Raw genomic sequence first — 15,861 nt, 5'->3', positions numbered from 1 at the left:
AGTCAGTGATTTCAGCAAAAACAACATGTGAGCCTCTGCTCCAAAAGTATATGTGACAGTTGTTCCCTATGTCAGCTATTCTCATGATAACTGATCCATTGTCTAGACATTACATCAATTCCTTGATCATATCAATCTCATCCAATGACTCAGTCCCTTCTTCAAGGCCTGACATTGTACCAATACCATTGCACTGGGAATCAAAATTTTAACACAAAGACTTTGAGGACACATTCGTACCATGGCAGTCTGTTTGCACCACCATATTCTTTTTCCCTTCCAAAGATTTCAAAAGAAATTCCCAATTGATAGGGTCTTGAAAATAGCACCAATTATAAAAGTTTTGTTCTTGTTTTCAGTGTTTTCTCCAGTGTGGAAGCCCAACTAGATTTTTGGTTGCTGCTTTTGTGGGTGATTATAAAATGTCCTTCACAGGATCATGTTTGAATCCTTGTTCCCCAGCTGGTGGTGCTATTTTTGGAAGTTGTGGACCCTACAAGAAGGTGAAATGGGCCATTAGGACAGGGCCTTTGGAAGTTATAGTCTTGTCCTGGGGTCTGTCTGTACTCATTGTTTGCTGGTCTGCTATGACAGACTCTGCTACATACTCCTGCTACCATGAGCTGAACTGCCTGGTTATGCTTTTACTGCTGTGATGGACTTACCCCTGAAACTGTGAGCTTTTTTAAAGCTTCTGAAAGGTATTATGGTCATATATACACAAAAGTAGCTAATATGGAAAACTGGTACCAGAGAAGCAGGTTTGTTGCTGCAACTAAATTAATCATACAGCTCTTAATCATACAGGTATTTGGAATTGTTTTATAGAAGGAGTTTGAAAGTCTGGAGTAGCAGGCTAGAGCAGGCTAGAATACCATAAGCTGAGCCAAAAGGGAAATTCTGGTAGAAGTAGGAAGACCAGCATGCCAATAGAAATGTGAACAGGCTCATGAAGTTTCAGATGGGAACTTCATGGGGACTTTGACTAGAGGCCATTTGTGCTTTATTCTGGCAAAGAATTTGTCTATGCTCTGAAAGTTTGAATTAGGCTCAAGTTGAAAGTAATTGACTAAATTGTAGGAAATTTCAAGTCAGCATGGTTATTACTGGCTGCTTTTTGCTTGGATAACAGTGAGAGTTGGAAACAAAAAGTGGGACAGAAAGATATGGAAAATGATCACTTTTTCCAGAAATGTAGAAGGAACATGTGTAAAGTGGTGGGTCTTAGATGTTAAAGAGATTATTAGCACTACTAAAGACAAGCCAAGTAATTTTTTTTTTGTTTTTTTTTTTTCAAGGTAGGGTTTCACTCTAGTCCAGGCTGATCTGGAATTCACTATAGTGTCTCAGAGTGGCCTCAAACTCACAGCGATTTTCCTACCTCTGCCTCCTGAGTGCTGGGATTAAAGGTGTATGCCACCATGCCTGGCCCAAATAATTAAATTTTTTTTTTTTATTTGACAGAGAAAGAGGGGGGAGAGAAGGAGAGAGAAAAAATGGGGGCACCAGAGCCTCCAGCCACTGCAAATGAACTACAGATGTGTGCCCCTTGTGCATCTGGTTAACGTGGGTCCTGGGGACTCAAACCTGGGTCCTTTGGCTTTACAGGCAAATGCCTTAACTGCTAAATGATCCCTCTAGCCCCCATATAATTTTTATTGGGACAATAGCAAAGGCTTTTCAAGATTTGGAGAGGCCCACTCCTTAAAGACACAAGGGTGTAGAACTGAAAACTTATCTGAAGATTTTCCTTTAAAAAGAGGAAGTGCCCCTGGGGTGCTCTACTTGTACAGGACCATGCTGTGGTATGTCATTTGAGGTTTGACCACCCAGGCCTCAAAGGCTGTTGCATCCACGATCCAAGGAGGCCTGCCTACTGCTCAAGTAGCAGCAGAACTTGGTGCTGTCTATATGGGGCTGCATTTGTATGCAGAAAGCAAGATTAAGATTAATCGATGCTCCCACAAGGAGCTGTGCATGAAGCTAGGAGGATTGAAATGGGGACCCCAGGCAGGACATTGGAGATGTCAGGAACATGGTGCATCTGTCAAGGAAAGCTTTAGGCACCAAGTAGAAGCAAACCCAACAAAGAGGCCATGCATGTAGCAAATGGCAATGCTATATAGAGGGCATCCCTAATCCATTGGAGGTCACATCTTATCACCAAGTACCCAAATATGGAGATAGAGATTTGACAATTTCCCTCTGGAGTTCTGGTTTCATATATATTTCCTATTGGGGATGTAAATATTTCCTTGATGCAATACAATATTGGAAGTATAGAATTGAAGTTTGTTTTTAAATTTTTAAAAAACATTTATTTATTTATTTGGGGTTTGGCCTTAGAAAGTTGCAGCAACAAGAAAAGTAATACACACTTTAGAGGTACTTGTAGTTATTCCCATTTTATGGACAAGGACATATGACCACAGTCACATACTTAATAAGGAATAGAGCTGAAGTCCAAATTCAGGACCAGTGACTCAGCGGGCACACAATTATTGTCCCTAGTGAATGAAATTCTCCTTCTGGGAAAATCCTGAAGAGTGGTAGAAAGCCACATGTCCAACTACATATCCATGGTGGTATTTCTAAGCTGTTCTGGGCCTCTGTGAGGCAGACAGTGGCATTCTGAAGTCCTATTTCTCCTTCTTCCTCATGGTCTTATGCTGTGAGGCTTTGGGAGAACATTTGTCCTTAGCATACCTGAAGGTGTATTTACACACACTCATTGGACACCTAGAATGATAAGAAACACATCAGTATCTCGCACTGATGGACTGCTGGCTGCATCAGAACTAGCAGTGAGTGCTAGGGAAATATGGCAGCAAGAACGGGATACGCCCATTGCACAAATGAAGTGGCACCTCTTTGTAGGAGCAGCTGTCTATCCACATACTTTGCCCAGGGGCTGTTGGTGAGGATGGCTAACTAAAAGTGAGCTTATAACTGTTGAGAGTCAGAATTTATGTTGGTCATTGTAGAAGAAAATGAACCCTACTTCCCCATATGAATGTCTAGGACATATCTATTAAGGGCAAGTCAGAGGTTGGGGGTTGAGGATAAAGATTTTATTATTAAAAGTAATCATTCCCTTCCCTTTTCTTTTCTATTCTCTTTCCTTTCCTCCATTCTTCTTCCTCTCCCCTCTCATTCTCTCTCTTTGAGACAGGACCTGATGTAGCCCAAGCTAGCCTTGAACTTTTTATGTAGCCAGTAATTACCATGAACTCTGGATCCTCCTGCCTCCATCTCCCAAGTGGTGGAATTACAATACCTACACACACAGCTTAAAAATTCTAACTTCATTTTAGCATTCCCTTCAACTAGTAGAGTCACATGCTTCTTAAACATTGGGCTCTGATCTGAAAAGTGTATCATAAGACAGTTTTGCCACTATGCAAACATAGAGTGAACTTACATACAATCCTAGATGGCATCCACATCCCTTCTTGGTGTGCAAAGATAAAGTAAGAATAAGATGAACAAGGCTGAAGCCACCATGCTATGACAACTGGTTTACAGAAAACATCTTAAAATTTATTTGATGTGTATGTGTGCACATGTGTATGGAGGCATCATTATTCAGAAATACTGTGCACCATTTTTTTGAGACAGGGTCTCTCATTGGCCTTGAACTCACCCATTAGGCTAGACTGGTTGGCTAGTGAGCTCCAAGGATCTATCTTTCTCTGTCTCCAGTGCTGAGATAACAGGCCAATATGCCCAGAATTTTTATGTGGATATTGGAGATTGGACTCAGGTTCTCATGCTTGTAAGGCAATTAAACACTTGACTGATTCTGCTATCTCCCTAAACCCCAGATTTGTTTATTTAATACCAGGGATTGAACCCAAGGCTCCACACATGTTAATAAATATCCTGCCACTGAGATATCTCTTTAGCCAGCAAATAAATATGATTAAAAGTTTAGTAAATACGTAAACCACTGCACAAAGACATTTGTTGTCAAGTATTATGTACTTGGTAAATTATACACATAATTGTATGTGTGATACTTTTTTTGTGACTGGCAGTATAGTAGATGTGTTTGCAGCAGCATTGCCATAAAGACATGAGAAATTCCTTGATGCTACAACATTACTTGGCAATAGGAATTTTTTTTTGGTTTTACTATAACATCATAGTTTCACCTTTAGATATGTGGTCTGCTTTGACCAAAGGTTTGTTATATGGCAAGTGACTGTATTTGGGAATGGTCCCAAATTGCTTCATGAATTAACCCACAAAATTAACTAGCAGCTGCCCTGCTTCCTTCTATCACCCCTAGGCACATGTCTCTGATACTATTTCTTTTTTTTTTTTTTAATTTTTTATTTATTTATTTGAGAGCGACAGACACAGAGAGAAAGACAGATAGAGGAAGAGAGAGAATGGGCGCGCCAGGGCTTCCAGCCTCTGCAAACGAACTCCAGACATGTGCACCCCCTTGTGCATCTGGCTAACGTGGGACCTGGGGAACCGAGCCTCGAACCGGGGTCCTTAGGCTTCACAGGCAAGCGCTTAACCGCTAAGCCATCTCTCCAGCCCCTCTAATACTATTTCTGAGGATAAAAGCAAGTTGAAAATCAGGGTAGAGAAGGCTTTAAAGCACCACGTAAGCTAGCTGGAGATATGGCAAAAATGAACTCAGGGAAATATAAAATTTGGAGGGAGCCTGAGTAAATATCAAAGAAGTCCCTGGAAAGAAGGATGAGGTGCTGGGGATGCAGGTCAGAGGTAGAGCACTTGGCTAATACACACAAGGTCACAGCCCCAGGCAGTGTATAAGGGATCCATCATTTCAGTGAGCAGTAAGTAGGAAGAGCAACTGACTGAGGTTAGGAGATGAAAGTCTGGTAGGAAGATAATTCACAGTGTAAGATATGGATGTTAGCAGCATGGTTGTACTAGATTAAATGAATGTTAAAGACAGATTATCACCCAGGTCTGCACTACCCAATTCACACAGATGGAAGAAACAGACCTGGGTACCCTGGTCATACAGAGTCTGGAGACCCCTGCACTGGTGGGCACAGACAGGCAGGAGGCAAACCCTGGACCCTGGTTACCATGGGGAAACTCAGCCAATTCTACAGGAGGAAGGAAGGTCCTGGCACTTGGCCCACCCACTTGGCCCACATGGGAGGACTGCAACCAGCTGACATCATCTGCAGGTAAGCAACACCCAGCATCACAAGGGTAATTCAAAAGGGTAGTCTACACCCAAGCATAACTAGATTGACAAATAAGTGGTGAACACAATTACTAGTGACTAGTGGCTGATAGGGGGTACTACAGAAGACAAAAAGCAAAGCAAAGCAAAACAAACAAACAAACAAAAAACCCTCACCAACTAGGACTGAAAAAAAAACCAGACACATTAAATCTGGATCAGATGGGAAAAACACAACAAAAAATTACAAAGAATATTAGGGATCAACCCACCTTGACCCATTACCAGCCTAATAATAGCTATTAAATAATAGCCTTAATAATAGCTATTGAGATAGGGGAAACATAAGAGAAAAAAATCCAGAATCCTATTTCTACAAAAGATCAATGATTACAAAGAAGGATCAAGCAACCCAATGAATGAACTAAGGAAATCTATTCAAGATCTTGACAGGACAGTCTCCAAAGTGAGTTAAACTGAAAGCAAATTAGAGGAGAAAGTTAAAAAAAAAAAAATGTGTTGGATAACTGCAGCAAGAAAATTGAAACAAAAGAACCAAATAGGAATTCTAGAATTAAAAGAAACAATCACTCAAATAAAAATCACAACAGAGCATTACCAATAGGCAAGACCATGCAGAACACTGAATGTCGGAGAATACAAAGTCGAGACAATAATCCATACAGACATATAGAAAGAAAACAAATCAAGGAATATGAACAATATTTCCAAGAAGCCAGGTTATATTTAAGAGACTAAACATTAAAATTATTGGTGTACAACTATCTGAGATAACATGTAGAGGAATTGAAGGGTTATTCAATGAAATAATAGCAGAAAAAAAAGAGGACACTACAAAGGAAATAATCCATCAAGAAGACATAACAATTGTAAATATTTATGCACCAAATACTGGGGTTTCCAATTTCATAAAACAAATACTAAGAGGCATAAAAGGTCACATATGGAGAGACATAATAATATTGGGAGACTTTCAATATTTCACTTACATATGCAGACAGGTGTTTCAAACTAGAAATCAGCAAAGATACTTTAGAGCTAAATTATACCATAGACCTGCTGAATTTAACAGATAGCTTACAGAATTTTCCATTTAAAAGATAGGAAATACACATTCTTCTCTGCAGTACAAAGAAGCTTCTCCATTTTGACCATACAATAGGCCACAAAGCAAACCTTAACAACAACAACAACAACAACAACAACAACAACAACAAAAAGCGGTAATTCTGGCCTGCCACAATGGAATAAAACTAGAAATTAGCAGCAACAGAATGTTCAGCTACTATATAAATACTTGGAGACTGAACAATATACTTTTAAATAAACAGTGGGTTATTGCAGAAATCATGGAGGAAATTAACAATATTTGAGAAATTAGTGAAAATGAAAACATGACCTACCAGATCCTCTGGAATATAATCAGCACTGTAAGAGGAAACCTCATAGCTGTCAATGTGTACATCAAAAATTCTGAGAGATCTCAAATAAACAATATAATGATGTAATGTTAGATACTAGAAAAACAACAACAGGCCAGTCCTAAACCTAGCAGACAAAAAAGAAATGATTAATGGTAGGACAGAAATGAATGAAATGGAAACCCAAGGAACAGTATGCAGAATCAACCAATCAAAGAGTTGTTCTTTGAAAAATTTTAACAAGATTGACCACACCTTAACCAAACTAACCAAAAGAAAGAGGCATGGCCCAAATAAATAAAATGAGAGATGAAAAATGGAGTTATCCCAACATATTCAAATGAAATCTAGAATACCATTAAGAGTATAATGAAAGCTTATATTCCAAAAGGTTTGAAAACATGGGTGAAGTGGGTAAATTTTGTAAATGCATATGACTTGACAAAATTAAAGCCAGAGGATATAAATAATTTAAACAGAACCATAATAAGTGATGAGAAAGAAGCAGTAAGTAAAAGTATCCCCATGGGCTAGAGATACTGCTCAGTGGTTTAGTGCACTTCCTGCATAATTATGAGATGTGAGAGAGCTTGAGAGTTTGAATCTCTAGAACACTGGTTAAACAGCTGGGTATGTGAGCTAGAGTTCACACAGAAAAGGCAAGTTTCAGAATCAGTATGAGACTCAAACAAGAGGAAGAACATTGTACAGGATAACTGGCTTTGGCTCTGGCTACCAGGTGAACATACCTTGCAGCAGGTGAATGCATGAGGTGCTGCAAGGGCACATACATGTGCATCACAACCCCCACCTCCCCACATAGAAAATTCCAGAACCAGATGGATGCACTGCTGAATTCTATTAAGCTTTTATGGAAAAGGTAATACTAATTCTCAATTGTTCCATAAAATAGAAAGGGAAGGAATACTACGAAATTCATTCTCTGAAGCCAGTATATCCTGATTCCAAAACCATATAAAGGGATGAAGAAGAAATGTCTTAGTGGTTAAAGAGGTGCTTAATCATCGTTGGTGAGATTGTAAACTGGTGCTGCCACTATGGCAATAAATATGGACATTTCTCAAAAAGCTAAAAGTTGAACTATCCTATGACCCAGCCATACCACTTCTGGGCATATAACTGAAGAAGGTGAGATCCTAACACAGATGTATATCCATGTTCATTGCTATTCAATTCACAATAGCTAAAAATGGAATTAATTTAGATGGCCATTAACTGTGATTGGATAGTGAAAATGTAGTATATAATGAAGTTTTGACTCAGCCATAAAAATGAAGTTATAGAATCTGCAGGAAAATCTATAGAATTGGTAAGATTATACTGAGGCAATCCAGTCTATATGGATCCTATCCATATTTGGATCCTAACTTTTAGTGTTTGTAGGTATGTAAATAAGGAGATGTGAGACTGAGCATATTCTATGATTTTTCTAGAGGAGACCAGGAGAGGGGAAGGAGATGATGAGAAAGTGACAAAGGACAAAAGAATCATGTACTCTTAAAGCAAAAAGAAATCTATGCTGAAGAGAGGGGGAGGGGAATGCAAGAGGAGGGGAAAGAGAAAAATATGAAAAAAACATAAAGAAACCTAGTCCTTTGTAAGCTAATAATTTTTTAAAAAGGCATATTAGCTTTTTGTGTGTATATGTATGCATGTGTGTGTATGCAAATGTATGCACCTTGTGTACATTTATGTGGAGGAAATCTATTGTTTTCCTACCTTATTTCCGAGACAGACTCTCTCACAGAAACTGCAGCTTGTACTATTTTTCAGTTAGATTTGCTGACCAGCAAGCCCCAATAATCCTATCTCTGCCTCCCTCTCAGGGAATTAGAAGCATGCTAGTCATGCCTGGGTTTTTATGTGGGTGCTGTAGATATAACTCAGGTCCATAAGCTTGTACAACAAATGCTCTTACCTGCTGAGTCACCTCCCCAGTCCCCAGATTAGCTTTAGGAGCACTGTATATCAAGCCCCTTCCCTTAACAACAACTCCTTGCTTCTTCCTCATAATTCTTCTGATACTAAATCATGCCCCGTTAGTCTCTCCAAAGGGCTCATGTGCTAATAGCTTGGTTTGTACTTGTTGGACTTTTGGGAAATGGCTGGGTTCCGAGAGCACTGACCTAACAGAGGATTCACTCATAAATGATTCCTACTATTATGACAGCATTACTGGGAGGTGGACAAAGCTGGAGGAAGTAGGTCACTGGGGTATAACCTAGGAAGGTAGACCTTTTCCATGTACTCTTTCCTGTCTTGTCTTTCTTTACTTTCTGGCTGCGGGGAGGCAGCAGTTCTGTCGCACCATGCCATTTCTCCATAATGCTCTGTCTCAACATAGGACTGAATGTAGTGGAGCCAGCCATGGACTAGCATCTCTGAAACTGAGACCAAAGAAGTATTTCCTTCTTTTAAATGGTTTGTCTCAGGTATTTGTCACAGACATGAAAAACTGAGTGATACACATGCTCCTTATCAGGAGGGGATGGCCTTTCTACAAACACAAAATTAAATCCAAAATGAGCTGATACTATAGAAACCTTTATCTTTGGCGATAGCCTAAAAGATATAACCCTCAAAAGGAGTAAGGGGGCCTGGAGAGATTGCTTACTGGTTAAGGAACTTGCCTGCGAAGCCTAAGGGCCCAGGTTTGATTCTCTAGGTCCTATGTAAACCAGATTCACGTGGTGGTGCATGCATCTGGAGTTCATTTGCAGTGGCTAGAGTTCCTGGCATGCCCATTCTCACCCACTCTTTCACTGTCCTCTCCATCTCTAATAAATTAATAAAAAATAAATAAGATTTTTTTTTTTTAAAAAAGGAGTAAGGGGGAAACAACTGAAAAACAGGGCCCTGGTGAGGGTGAGATGAAGCCTAAACATAAAAGAAAAAAAAAAATTTCTCTGTCTCTGGCCTGTAACTTCCAGTACCAGAGATTGGATGCTACCCATATTGAGCTGTTGATCTGAGAGACCTACGAGGTCCCCAAATCAAGACAGCCTTCTGTCAAAGTACTTCATTACCCAACTGAGGCAAAAGCTAAGACCCTATTGCTGAAGACACCATATGCTGCTGACACAGAGCATGGGGAGACCTGGCTGGAATTCAGAAGAAAGCCAGTCCCCAGAGAGTTAGCCTGTCTAGTGCTGGAAAGTTCTACATGAGTACTGGGGAAAGTGGCCAACAATGGTCTGAGCAACCAGAGGTCTAAGCCTCTCAGAAGCAAATACTATGACAGGATGTACATGCCAGTGCAATAGTGGCACACAGCCTCAGTGGGGAATTAATAGCTTTCTGATTGCCTAAGAGATCTGCTCAGTTTAAAGGAACCCATATCTGGAATTGGGAACCAGGTCAGAATCCTATGGAGACAAGTATTATGTTCTCCAGTGTCAAGCTTTCACTAGTCTTTGGTGAAAAGAGGGATTATGTACATCAAATTCTCCCTAAACTAATAATGCTTACACCATCTAAACTTTGCTGACCTCACTCTCCGTTGAAGAAACTGTTTTTCTTTTTTCAGAAGGTAGCAACACCAGAGGAGATAAATTATCCCTCACACTTCAGCCAAGCCACAGCTGAATCCACAGAGGAATTGTGGAGATAAGCATGAGTGCTGCTTCCCTGCTGGACCTGGTAATCAGTGCCAGGGGTGTACAAGACATACTGAGGATACTCAACACCTACCAAAGCAGAGATCCAAAGGCTTCTTAAGAGCTTATCACTGAAGTAGACTTAAAACTCACCCACCATGGCTTAGAGGATTTTGTGGAAGAGGGGGCAGAAAAATCTTAAGAGCTACAGGTTGAGACAAGCCCCAAGGGATTCCCTCCCCCCAAATAACTGAGTGTAGCTCCCACAATGCATCAACCACAACCCCATGGGGAATACCTGCAACTCCACTGAGGAGGGTCCACAAAAGAATGGGGGCAGAGAGGGTACCAACACATGATGTATCTATATGTCACATCTTGTTGATAATAATAATAATAATAATAATAATAATAATAATAATAAACATAAAAGGATAGCACTTCTAAGTGGTTTGTACTGGCCCATGGTAAGGCAATGAATGAACAAATAAATAAATAAAATATGTATCTACCAAAGTAGCTGCAAGGGCTCTTATCCCTCATGCTGTAATTCTGGTGAGATATTCCTGAGAACTAGCTGAATAAGGGCAACAAATACTTCATTTTTCTATCTTGCATGGCAAATGGTGCTGTAGTTAGTTATCTGTGAATGATAAGGTAGCTATCTCAGCTTCTCAAATAATAGCTATCAAAGATTAACTGACTTATGGGTCACAGTCCTTTATGTGTGACTATCTTAATGGTATCTCTACAGGTACTCTTTCTTTTGACAAAATGGATAAATTCCCCATCTTTCTATCATCCAGGATGAGGAATGCAGAGAAAGCATACTTCTAAATGTACTTCAGAGAACTGCTGTGCATTAGAGCCAAGCAGCACTATTCCCATCTAAAAAACAAAAAAGAAAATGAACCGTTTCTGGGCCTGGGAAAGAATATGATTGGAAATGAATTGCTTCACAAGTTATGTCCACAGAAGAACAGGTGAGCACTGATAACAGTGAGATATAACTCACATGCCATAAAATCAGATGAACAGTGTACATTGCAAATTGAGGACAGAGGGCAAAATTGAGGGTTGTTCACTATGGGAATGAAGACCTGTTGCTCTGAAGGTCAACTACAGTAAGAGGCCATCCCATGCTAAGAGGATAGACAGTTTAGGTTTCAGATAAAGGAGACCCTGAGTGGTCCTGTCTCCAGGATAGATCAGTCTCATAACCTGTCAAGAATGGGAAAATCACTTATATGGCTGAACTTTAGATGAGGCAAAGAGGATACAAATTCAGAATTGGAGTAATTCTACAGTCTCCACATAACCAAGAAGCCAAAAGAGGAGCTGGGTAGGGTTGACAACAGTACATATGAAACCAGCATGCCATTTTACAGTGTGAACTGGGTCTCTCAGAGCATCACAGTTCCTTACCACTCTTATTCACAGAGGTAAGTGTGATTATATGAAAACATTAGCCACCAATAATAGTTTAAAGACAGCAATCTAAAGGCATTTGTTTGTAAAGCCTACCAACTTGTGCTCCACTTCCCAGGACCCATGTAAAACCAGATGCACAAATTAGAGTATGCATTGGGAGTTCATTTGTAGGGACAAGGGGCTCTCTCTCTCTCTCAAACAAAACAAAATATAAAAAGTAGGTAACAAGATAAACTATGAAAATGAAACTGTTGGTAATATGCTAGATGTATAAAAAAATCAGTCACTTCCTTAGAGTGAATGGAGAGACTTGATTTTGTTAATAACCATAATACTCAGAGTAAAAAGCATGAAGATCAAGGCATAAAACATACAATAGTCACTTGGCAATTTGTTTTCTTAGATAGTATTCATCTTTTCTTTGTTTTTCTTCTAGGGTGATGCAGGTGGGTTCATTGTTGTCCCCATTGGAAGGGGGAAGATGAGGCTGGAGGGTGCACTTTCTCAATCCTCACTGGGAAAGTCATCTTGAGTGTAGTGTTAGATGACAGGGTTCTGTTGCAGGTTCAGGATTTTGTTGTTTAAAACTAGCTAATGGAGATGCAGAAAGAAATGCAACTTTTTTTTTTTTTAATTAGCAGGATATACAAGTCAATTTTGCCTTGAAATTTCTTGGAGTCTCTTCCAAGTGAACATCTGTGGTAGTTTGAATGTATGTTCCCCAAAGACTCAGGTGTTTCACTGAATTTGCAACTTCTGCCCCTAGCAGGCAGACTTCCTCTAGAAGAGGCATCACTGGGAATGGATCAGAATTCCAGCCTAAGGTATGCAGAGAAGTGTGAGCTCTGGGGGTCTTACTACTGCAGGTTCTTGCTTGCTTGCTGCTGGGCTTTGCTTGCTTGTAGTGCTGTTTGGTGGTGTCTTTATGCTTGGATTTATGGATGGGAGCCAGCTTCTTCTACCATTAATAGAACATCCCCTTGGATCTGTAAGCTGATCCTATAAGCTGTGTCAGGTTTGGCTGTTCTTCCCAAAAATGTAGAGCTGACTACAATATCTGACTTAAAAAATGACAAAACTACATTGCTTTAATTGCACAGTCCTCTTTTTCTGTAACTGCTTCTGTTCTGTTCACAGCCTCACGATTCCAGTGCCTGCGGTTGAGTAAAGTAATAAAGTCACTGACAGGAAGACAGATCTCCAATGTACCCATGCTCTGTTCTGATCCTTGGGTCACCATCCTACTCTGTTAGGCATTGATAAGGGTAAGCCTGGGGCTAGGTGGAAGACCGTAATATCTTATGGCCATATTTGGTATTATGTGCTATGACAGGTGTGTATGTGTGTGTGTGTGTTATCTGTAAATCTTTTACATTTGTGAGTGGGTGCAAGTCACGAGACAATTCTGAGGAAATGGTCCTCGCCTTTCACCTTATTTGAGTCAGTGTCTTACATTCTAGTTGCTCACCGCTGAGTCCATTAGGCTTAATGATCTGTGATCTCTCCATCTCCCTCCCAAAAAACCATTTAAAAAATCCCAAGTTGGATGACCCACCAAAGGTTAGTGGTAAGACCCTATTGCTGAAGATACCATATGCAGTTGACACGAAAAATGGACCGGCATGGCTGGAAGCCAGGAGAAAGTCAGTCCCCAGACAGTCAGTGTATCTAGTACCAGAAGGTGCTACATGGGCAACTGGGGGAAATAACCAATATCTCTCCAAGCAACTCATGGTCTAACCTACTTAGCAACAAATAACCGGTTGTGATGCCCACACAAGTGCAATAGTGGCACACAGCCATGGTGGGGAACCAACTGCACTTGATTTGGCTAACTGATCCCTATAGTGTTACGGGACCCATAGCTGGAGCTGGGAAACAAGTCAGAATCATATCCAAACATAAACTCTCTCTCCAATATCAAGCTACCATCAATCATGGGCTCCAAGAGGGCCTACACTTATTAAACTCTCTATTAAAAAAAAAAAAAGTGGGCTGGAGAGACGGCTTAGCAGTTAAGCACTTGCCTGTGAAGCCTAAGGACCCCGGTTCGAGGCTCGGTTCCCCAGGTCCCACGTTAGCCAGATGCACAAGGGGGCGCCCGCGTCTGGAGTTTGTTTGCAGAGGCTGGAAGCCCTGGCACGCCCATTCTCTCTCTCCCCCTCTATCTGTCTTTCTCTCTGTGTCTGTCGCTCTCAAATAAATAAATTAAAAAATTAAAAAAAAAAAGTAAGGGTTATTTCATTTGTCCTGGAACTAACTTACTCTCTGTTGGAGAATCTGCTTCTCTTTTTCAGATAGATGCAGATCCTAAGAAGAGAGCCACCCCATTATACCTCAAAAGGGCCCTGGCTGAAACTAAGGAAAATTAGTGAAACAAGCAAGGGTGCTGATTTCCTGATGAACCAGATACCAGCACAAGGGGGAAGGAGACCAATACAGAGAAAAATCAACTCCTACCAAATCAGAGAGCCACAGCCTCAGAGGCCCCCAACACCTCATCACTGAAGCAGACCAAAAATGAACCCAAAATGGCTCAGGGAAATTTTGCGGAAAAGGGGGTGGAAAGAATTTCAGAGCCACATGTTAGGTCAGGATATGCAGAGACCTTTATCATACCAATAACTGTGGGCTAACTCCACAAGGCATGACCCATATACCTCAACAAGGAGGGGCCAATGGAGAGGGGGTAGGTCATGGATGAGCCTAATAATGGTACCAAACTGCCTGTATTTGCTGAATAAAATCTAATAAAAAAAAAAAAGAAAAGCTGAAAAAAAAACAGAAAAAAAAATCCCAAGTTAACTGGGAATGGTGGTGCATGCCTTTAATCCCAGCACTCAGGAGGCTGAGGTAGGAAGGCTGTGAGTTCAAGGCCAGCCTGATTACATAGTGAATTCCAGGTCAGCCTGGGCTAGAACAAGACCCTACCTCAATAAAAATAAAACCAGAAAAAAAAAAAAGATCCCAAGCCAATAAAGAAAACATGAGACTGAGAGACACTTTCTTCCTTTAACATATTCCAAGTCACAGTGTCTTGTTAGTGGTATTTATTTTATACCTTATTGGAGGCGGTCATTGCCTTCATCTGTGGATTTCTTCAACATGGAACACACATCATTCAGCCATGAAGAAGAACTTATCATACATATATAGAGTCTCAGCAACTATGACATTGGAGTTTATTTGCAGTGACATAAGACCCTGACATTCTCTCTCCTTGCAGATAAATAAATAAATAGCTTAAGATAATGGCACAATTGGTAGAGTGCATATCATGCATGAAACACTGTGTTGGATCCTCAGCTCCAAATAAATGGGGTGTGGTAATACATACCTGTAAAGTCAGCACTTTGGAGGTAGGGGCAACAGGGTCAGAAGTTCAAGGTTACCCTCTGTCACATCGTAAGTTTGAGGTCAACTTGGGCTGGAGAGGTGGCTCAGAGGTTAAGGCACTTGCTTGCGAAGCCTGATGGCATAGGCTCAATTCCCCAGTACTCACATAAAGCCAGTTGTACAAAGTGGTGCATGAATCTGGAGTTCACTTACAGTGGCAAGAGGCCCTGGTGCACCCATTCTCTCCCCCTCTTCCCTTGCAAATAAATATATATTAAAAAAGAAAAACCAAAAGCAGACTAATTAGAAAGGAGAAGGGATTCAGTGGAAGAAGAATTTGAGAAAGGAAAAAGGGAGGGTGTTGGGAGATTTGATGTCTATATATTTATGGAAGGTATTTATATTTATGGAAATTGTCAATAAAAGTTAAAAAATGAGGGAAAATGAAGTTTAGTTATGTGCCACATAACAACACTTGAGTCAATATCAAACAGTGGACTCATGACATCAGAATAGAGCAGAATTTTTTTTTTTTTTTTTTTTGAGGTAGGATCTCACTGTGGTCCAGGCTGACCTGGAATTAACTCTGTCATCTCAGGGTGGCCTTGAACTCATGGCAATCCTCCTACCTCTGCCTCCTGAGTGCTGGGATTAAAGGCGTGCGCCACCACGCCCGGCTTGAGAAGAAAAATTTCTATAGCTTGATGATGTTTCTAGCTATGTTCCATGTAAGACATTATTTTTGTGTTTGTAATGCCAGCATAAACAAATCTACCATACAGCCAGTCATATCAATGTACAGTAACACATACATGTACATAATTCTTGACAATGATAATAAATGACTGCTACTAAAAAC

The sequence above is a fragment of the Jaculus jaculus genome, chromosome 15 (genome assembly GCF_020740685.1).
Source record: "Jaculus jaculus isolate mJacJac1 chromosome 15, mJacJac1.mat.Y.cur, whole genome shotgun sequence".
Taxonomy (NCBI): Eukaryota; Metazoa; Chordata; class Mammalia; order Rodentia; family Dipodidae; genus Jaculus; species Jaculus jaculus.
This window is presented reverse-complemented; position numbering follows the sequence as displayed.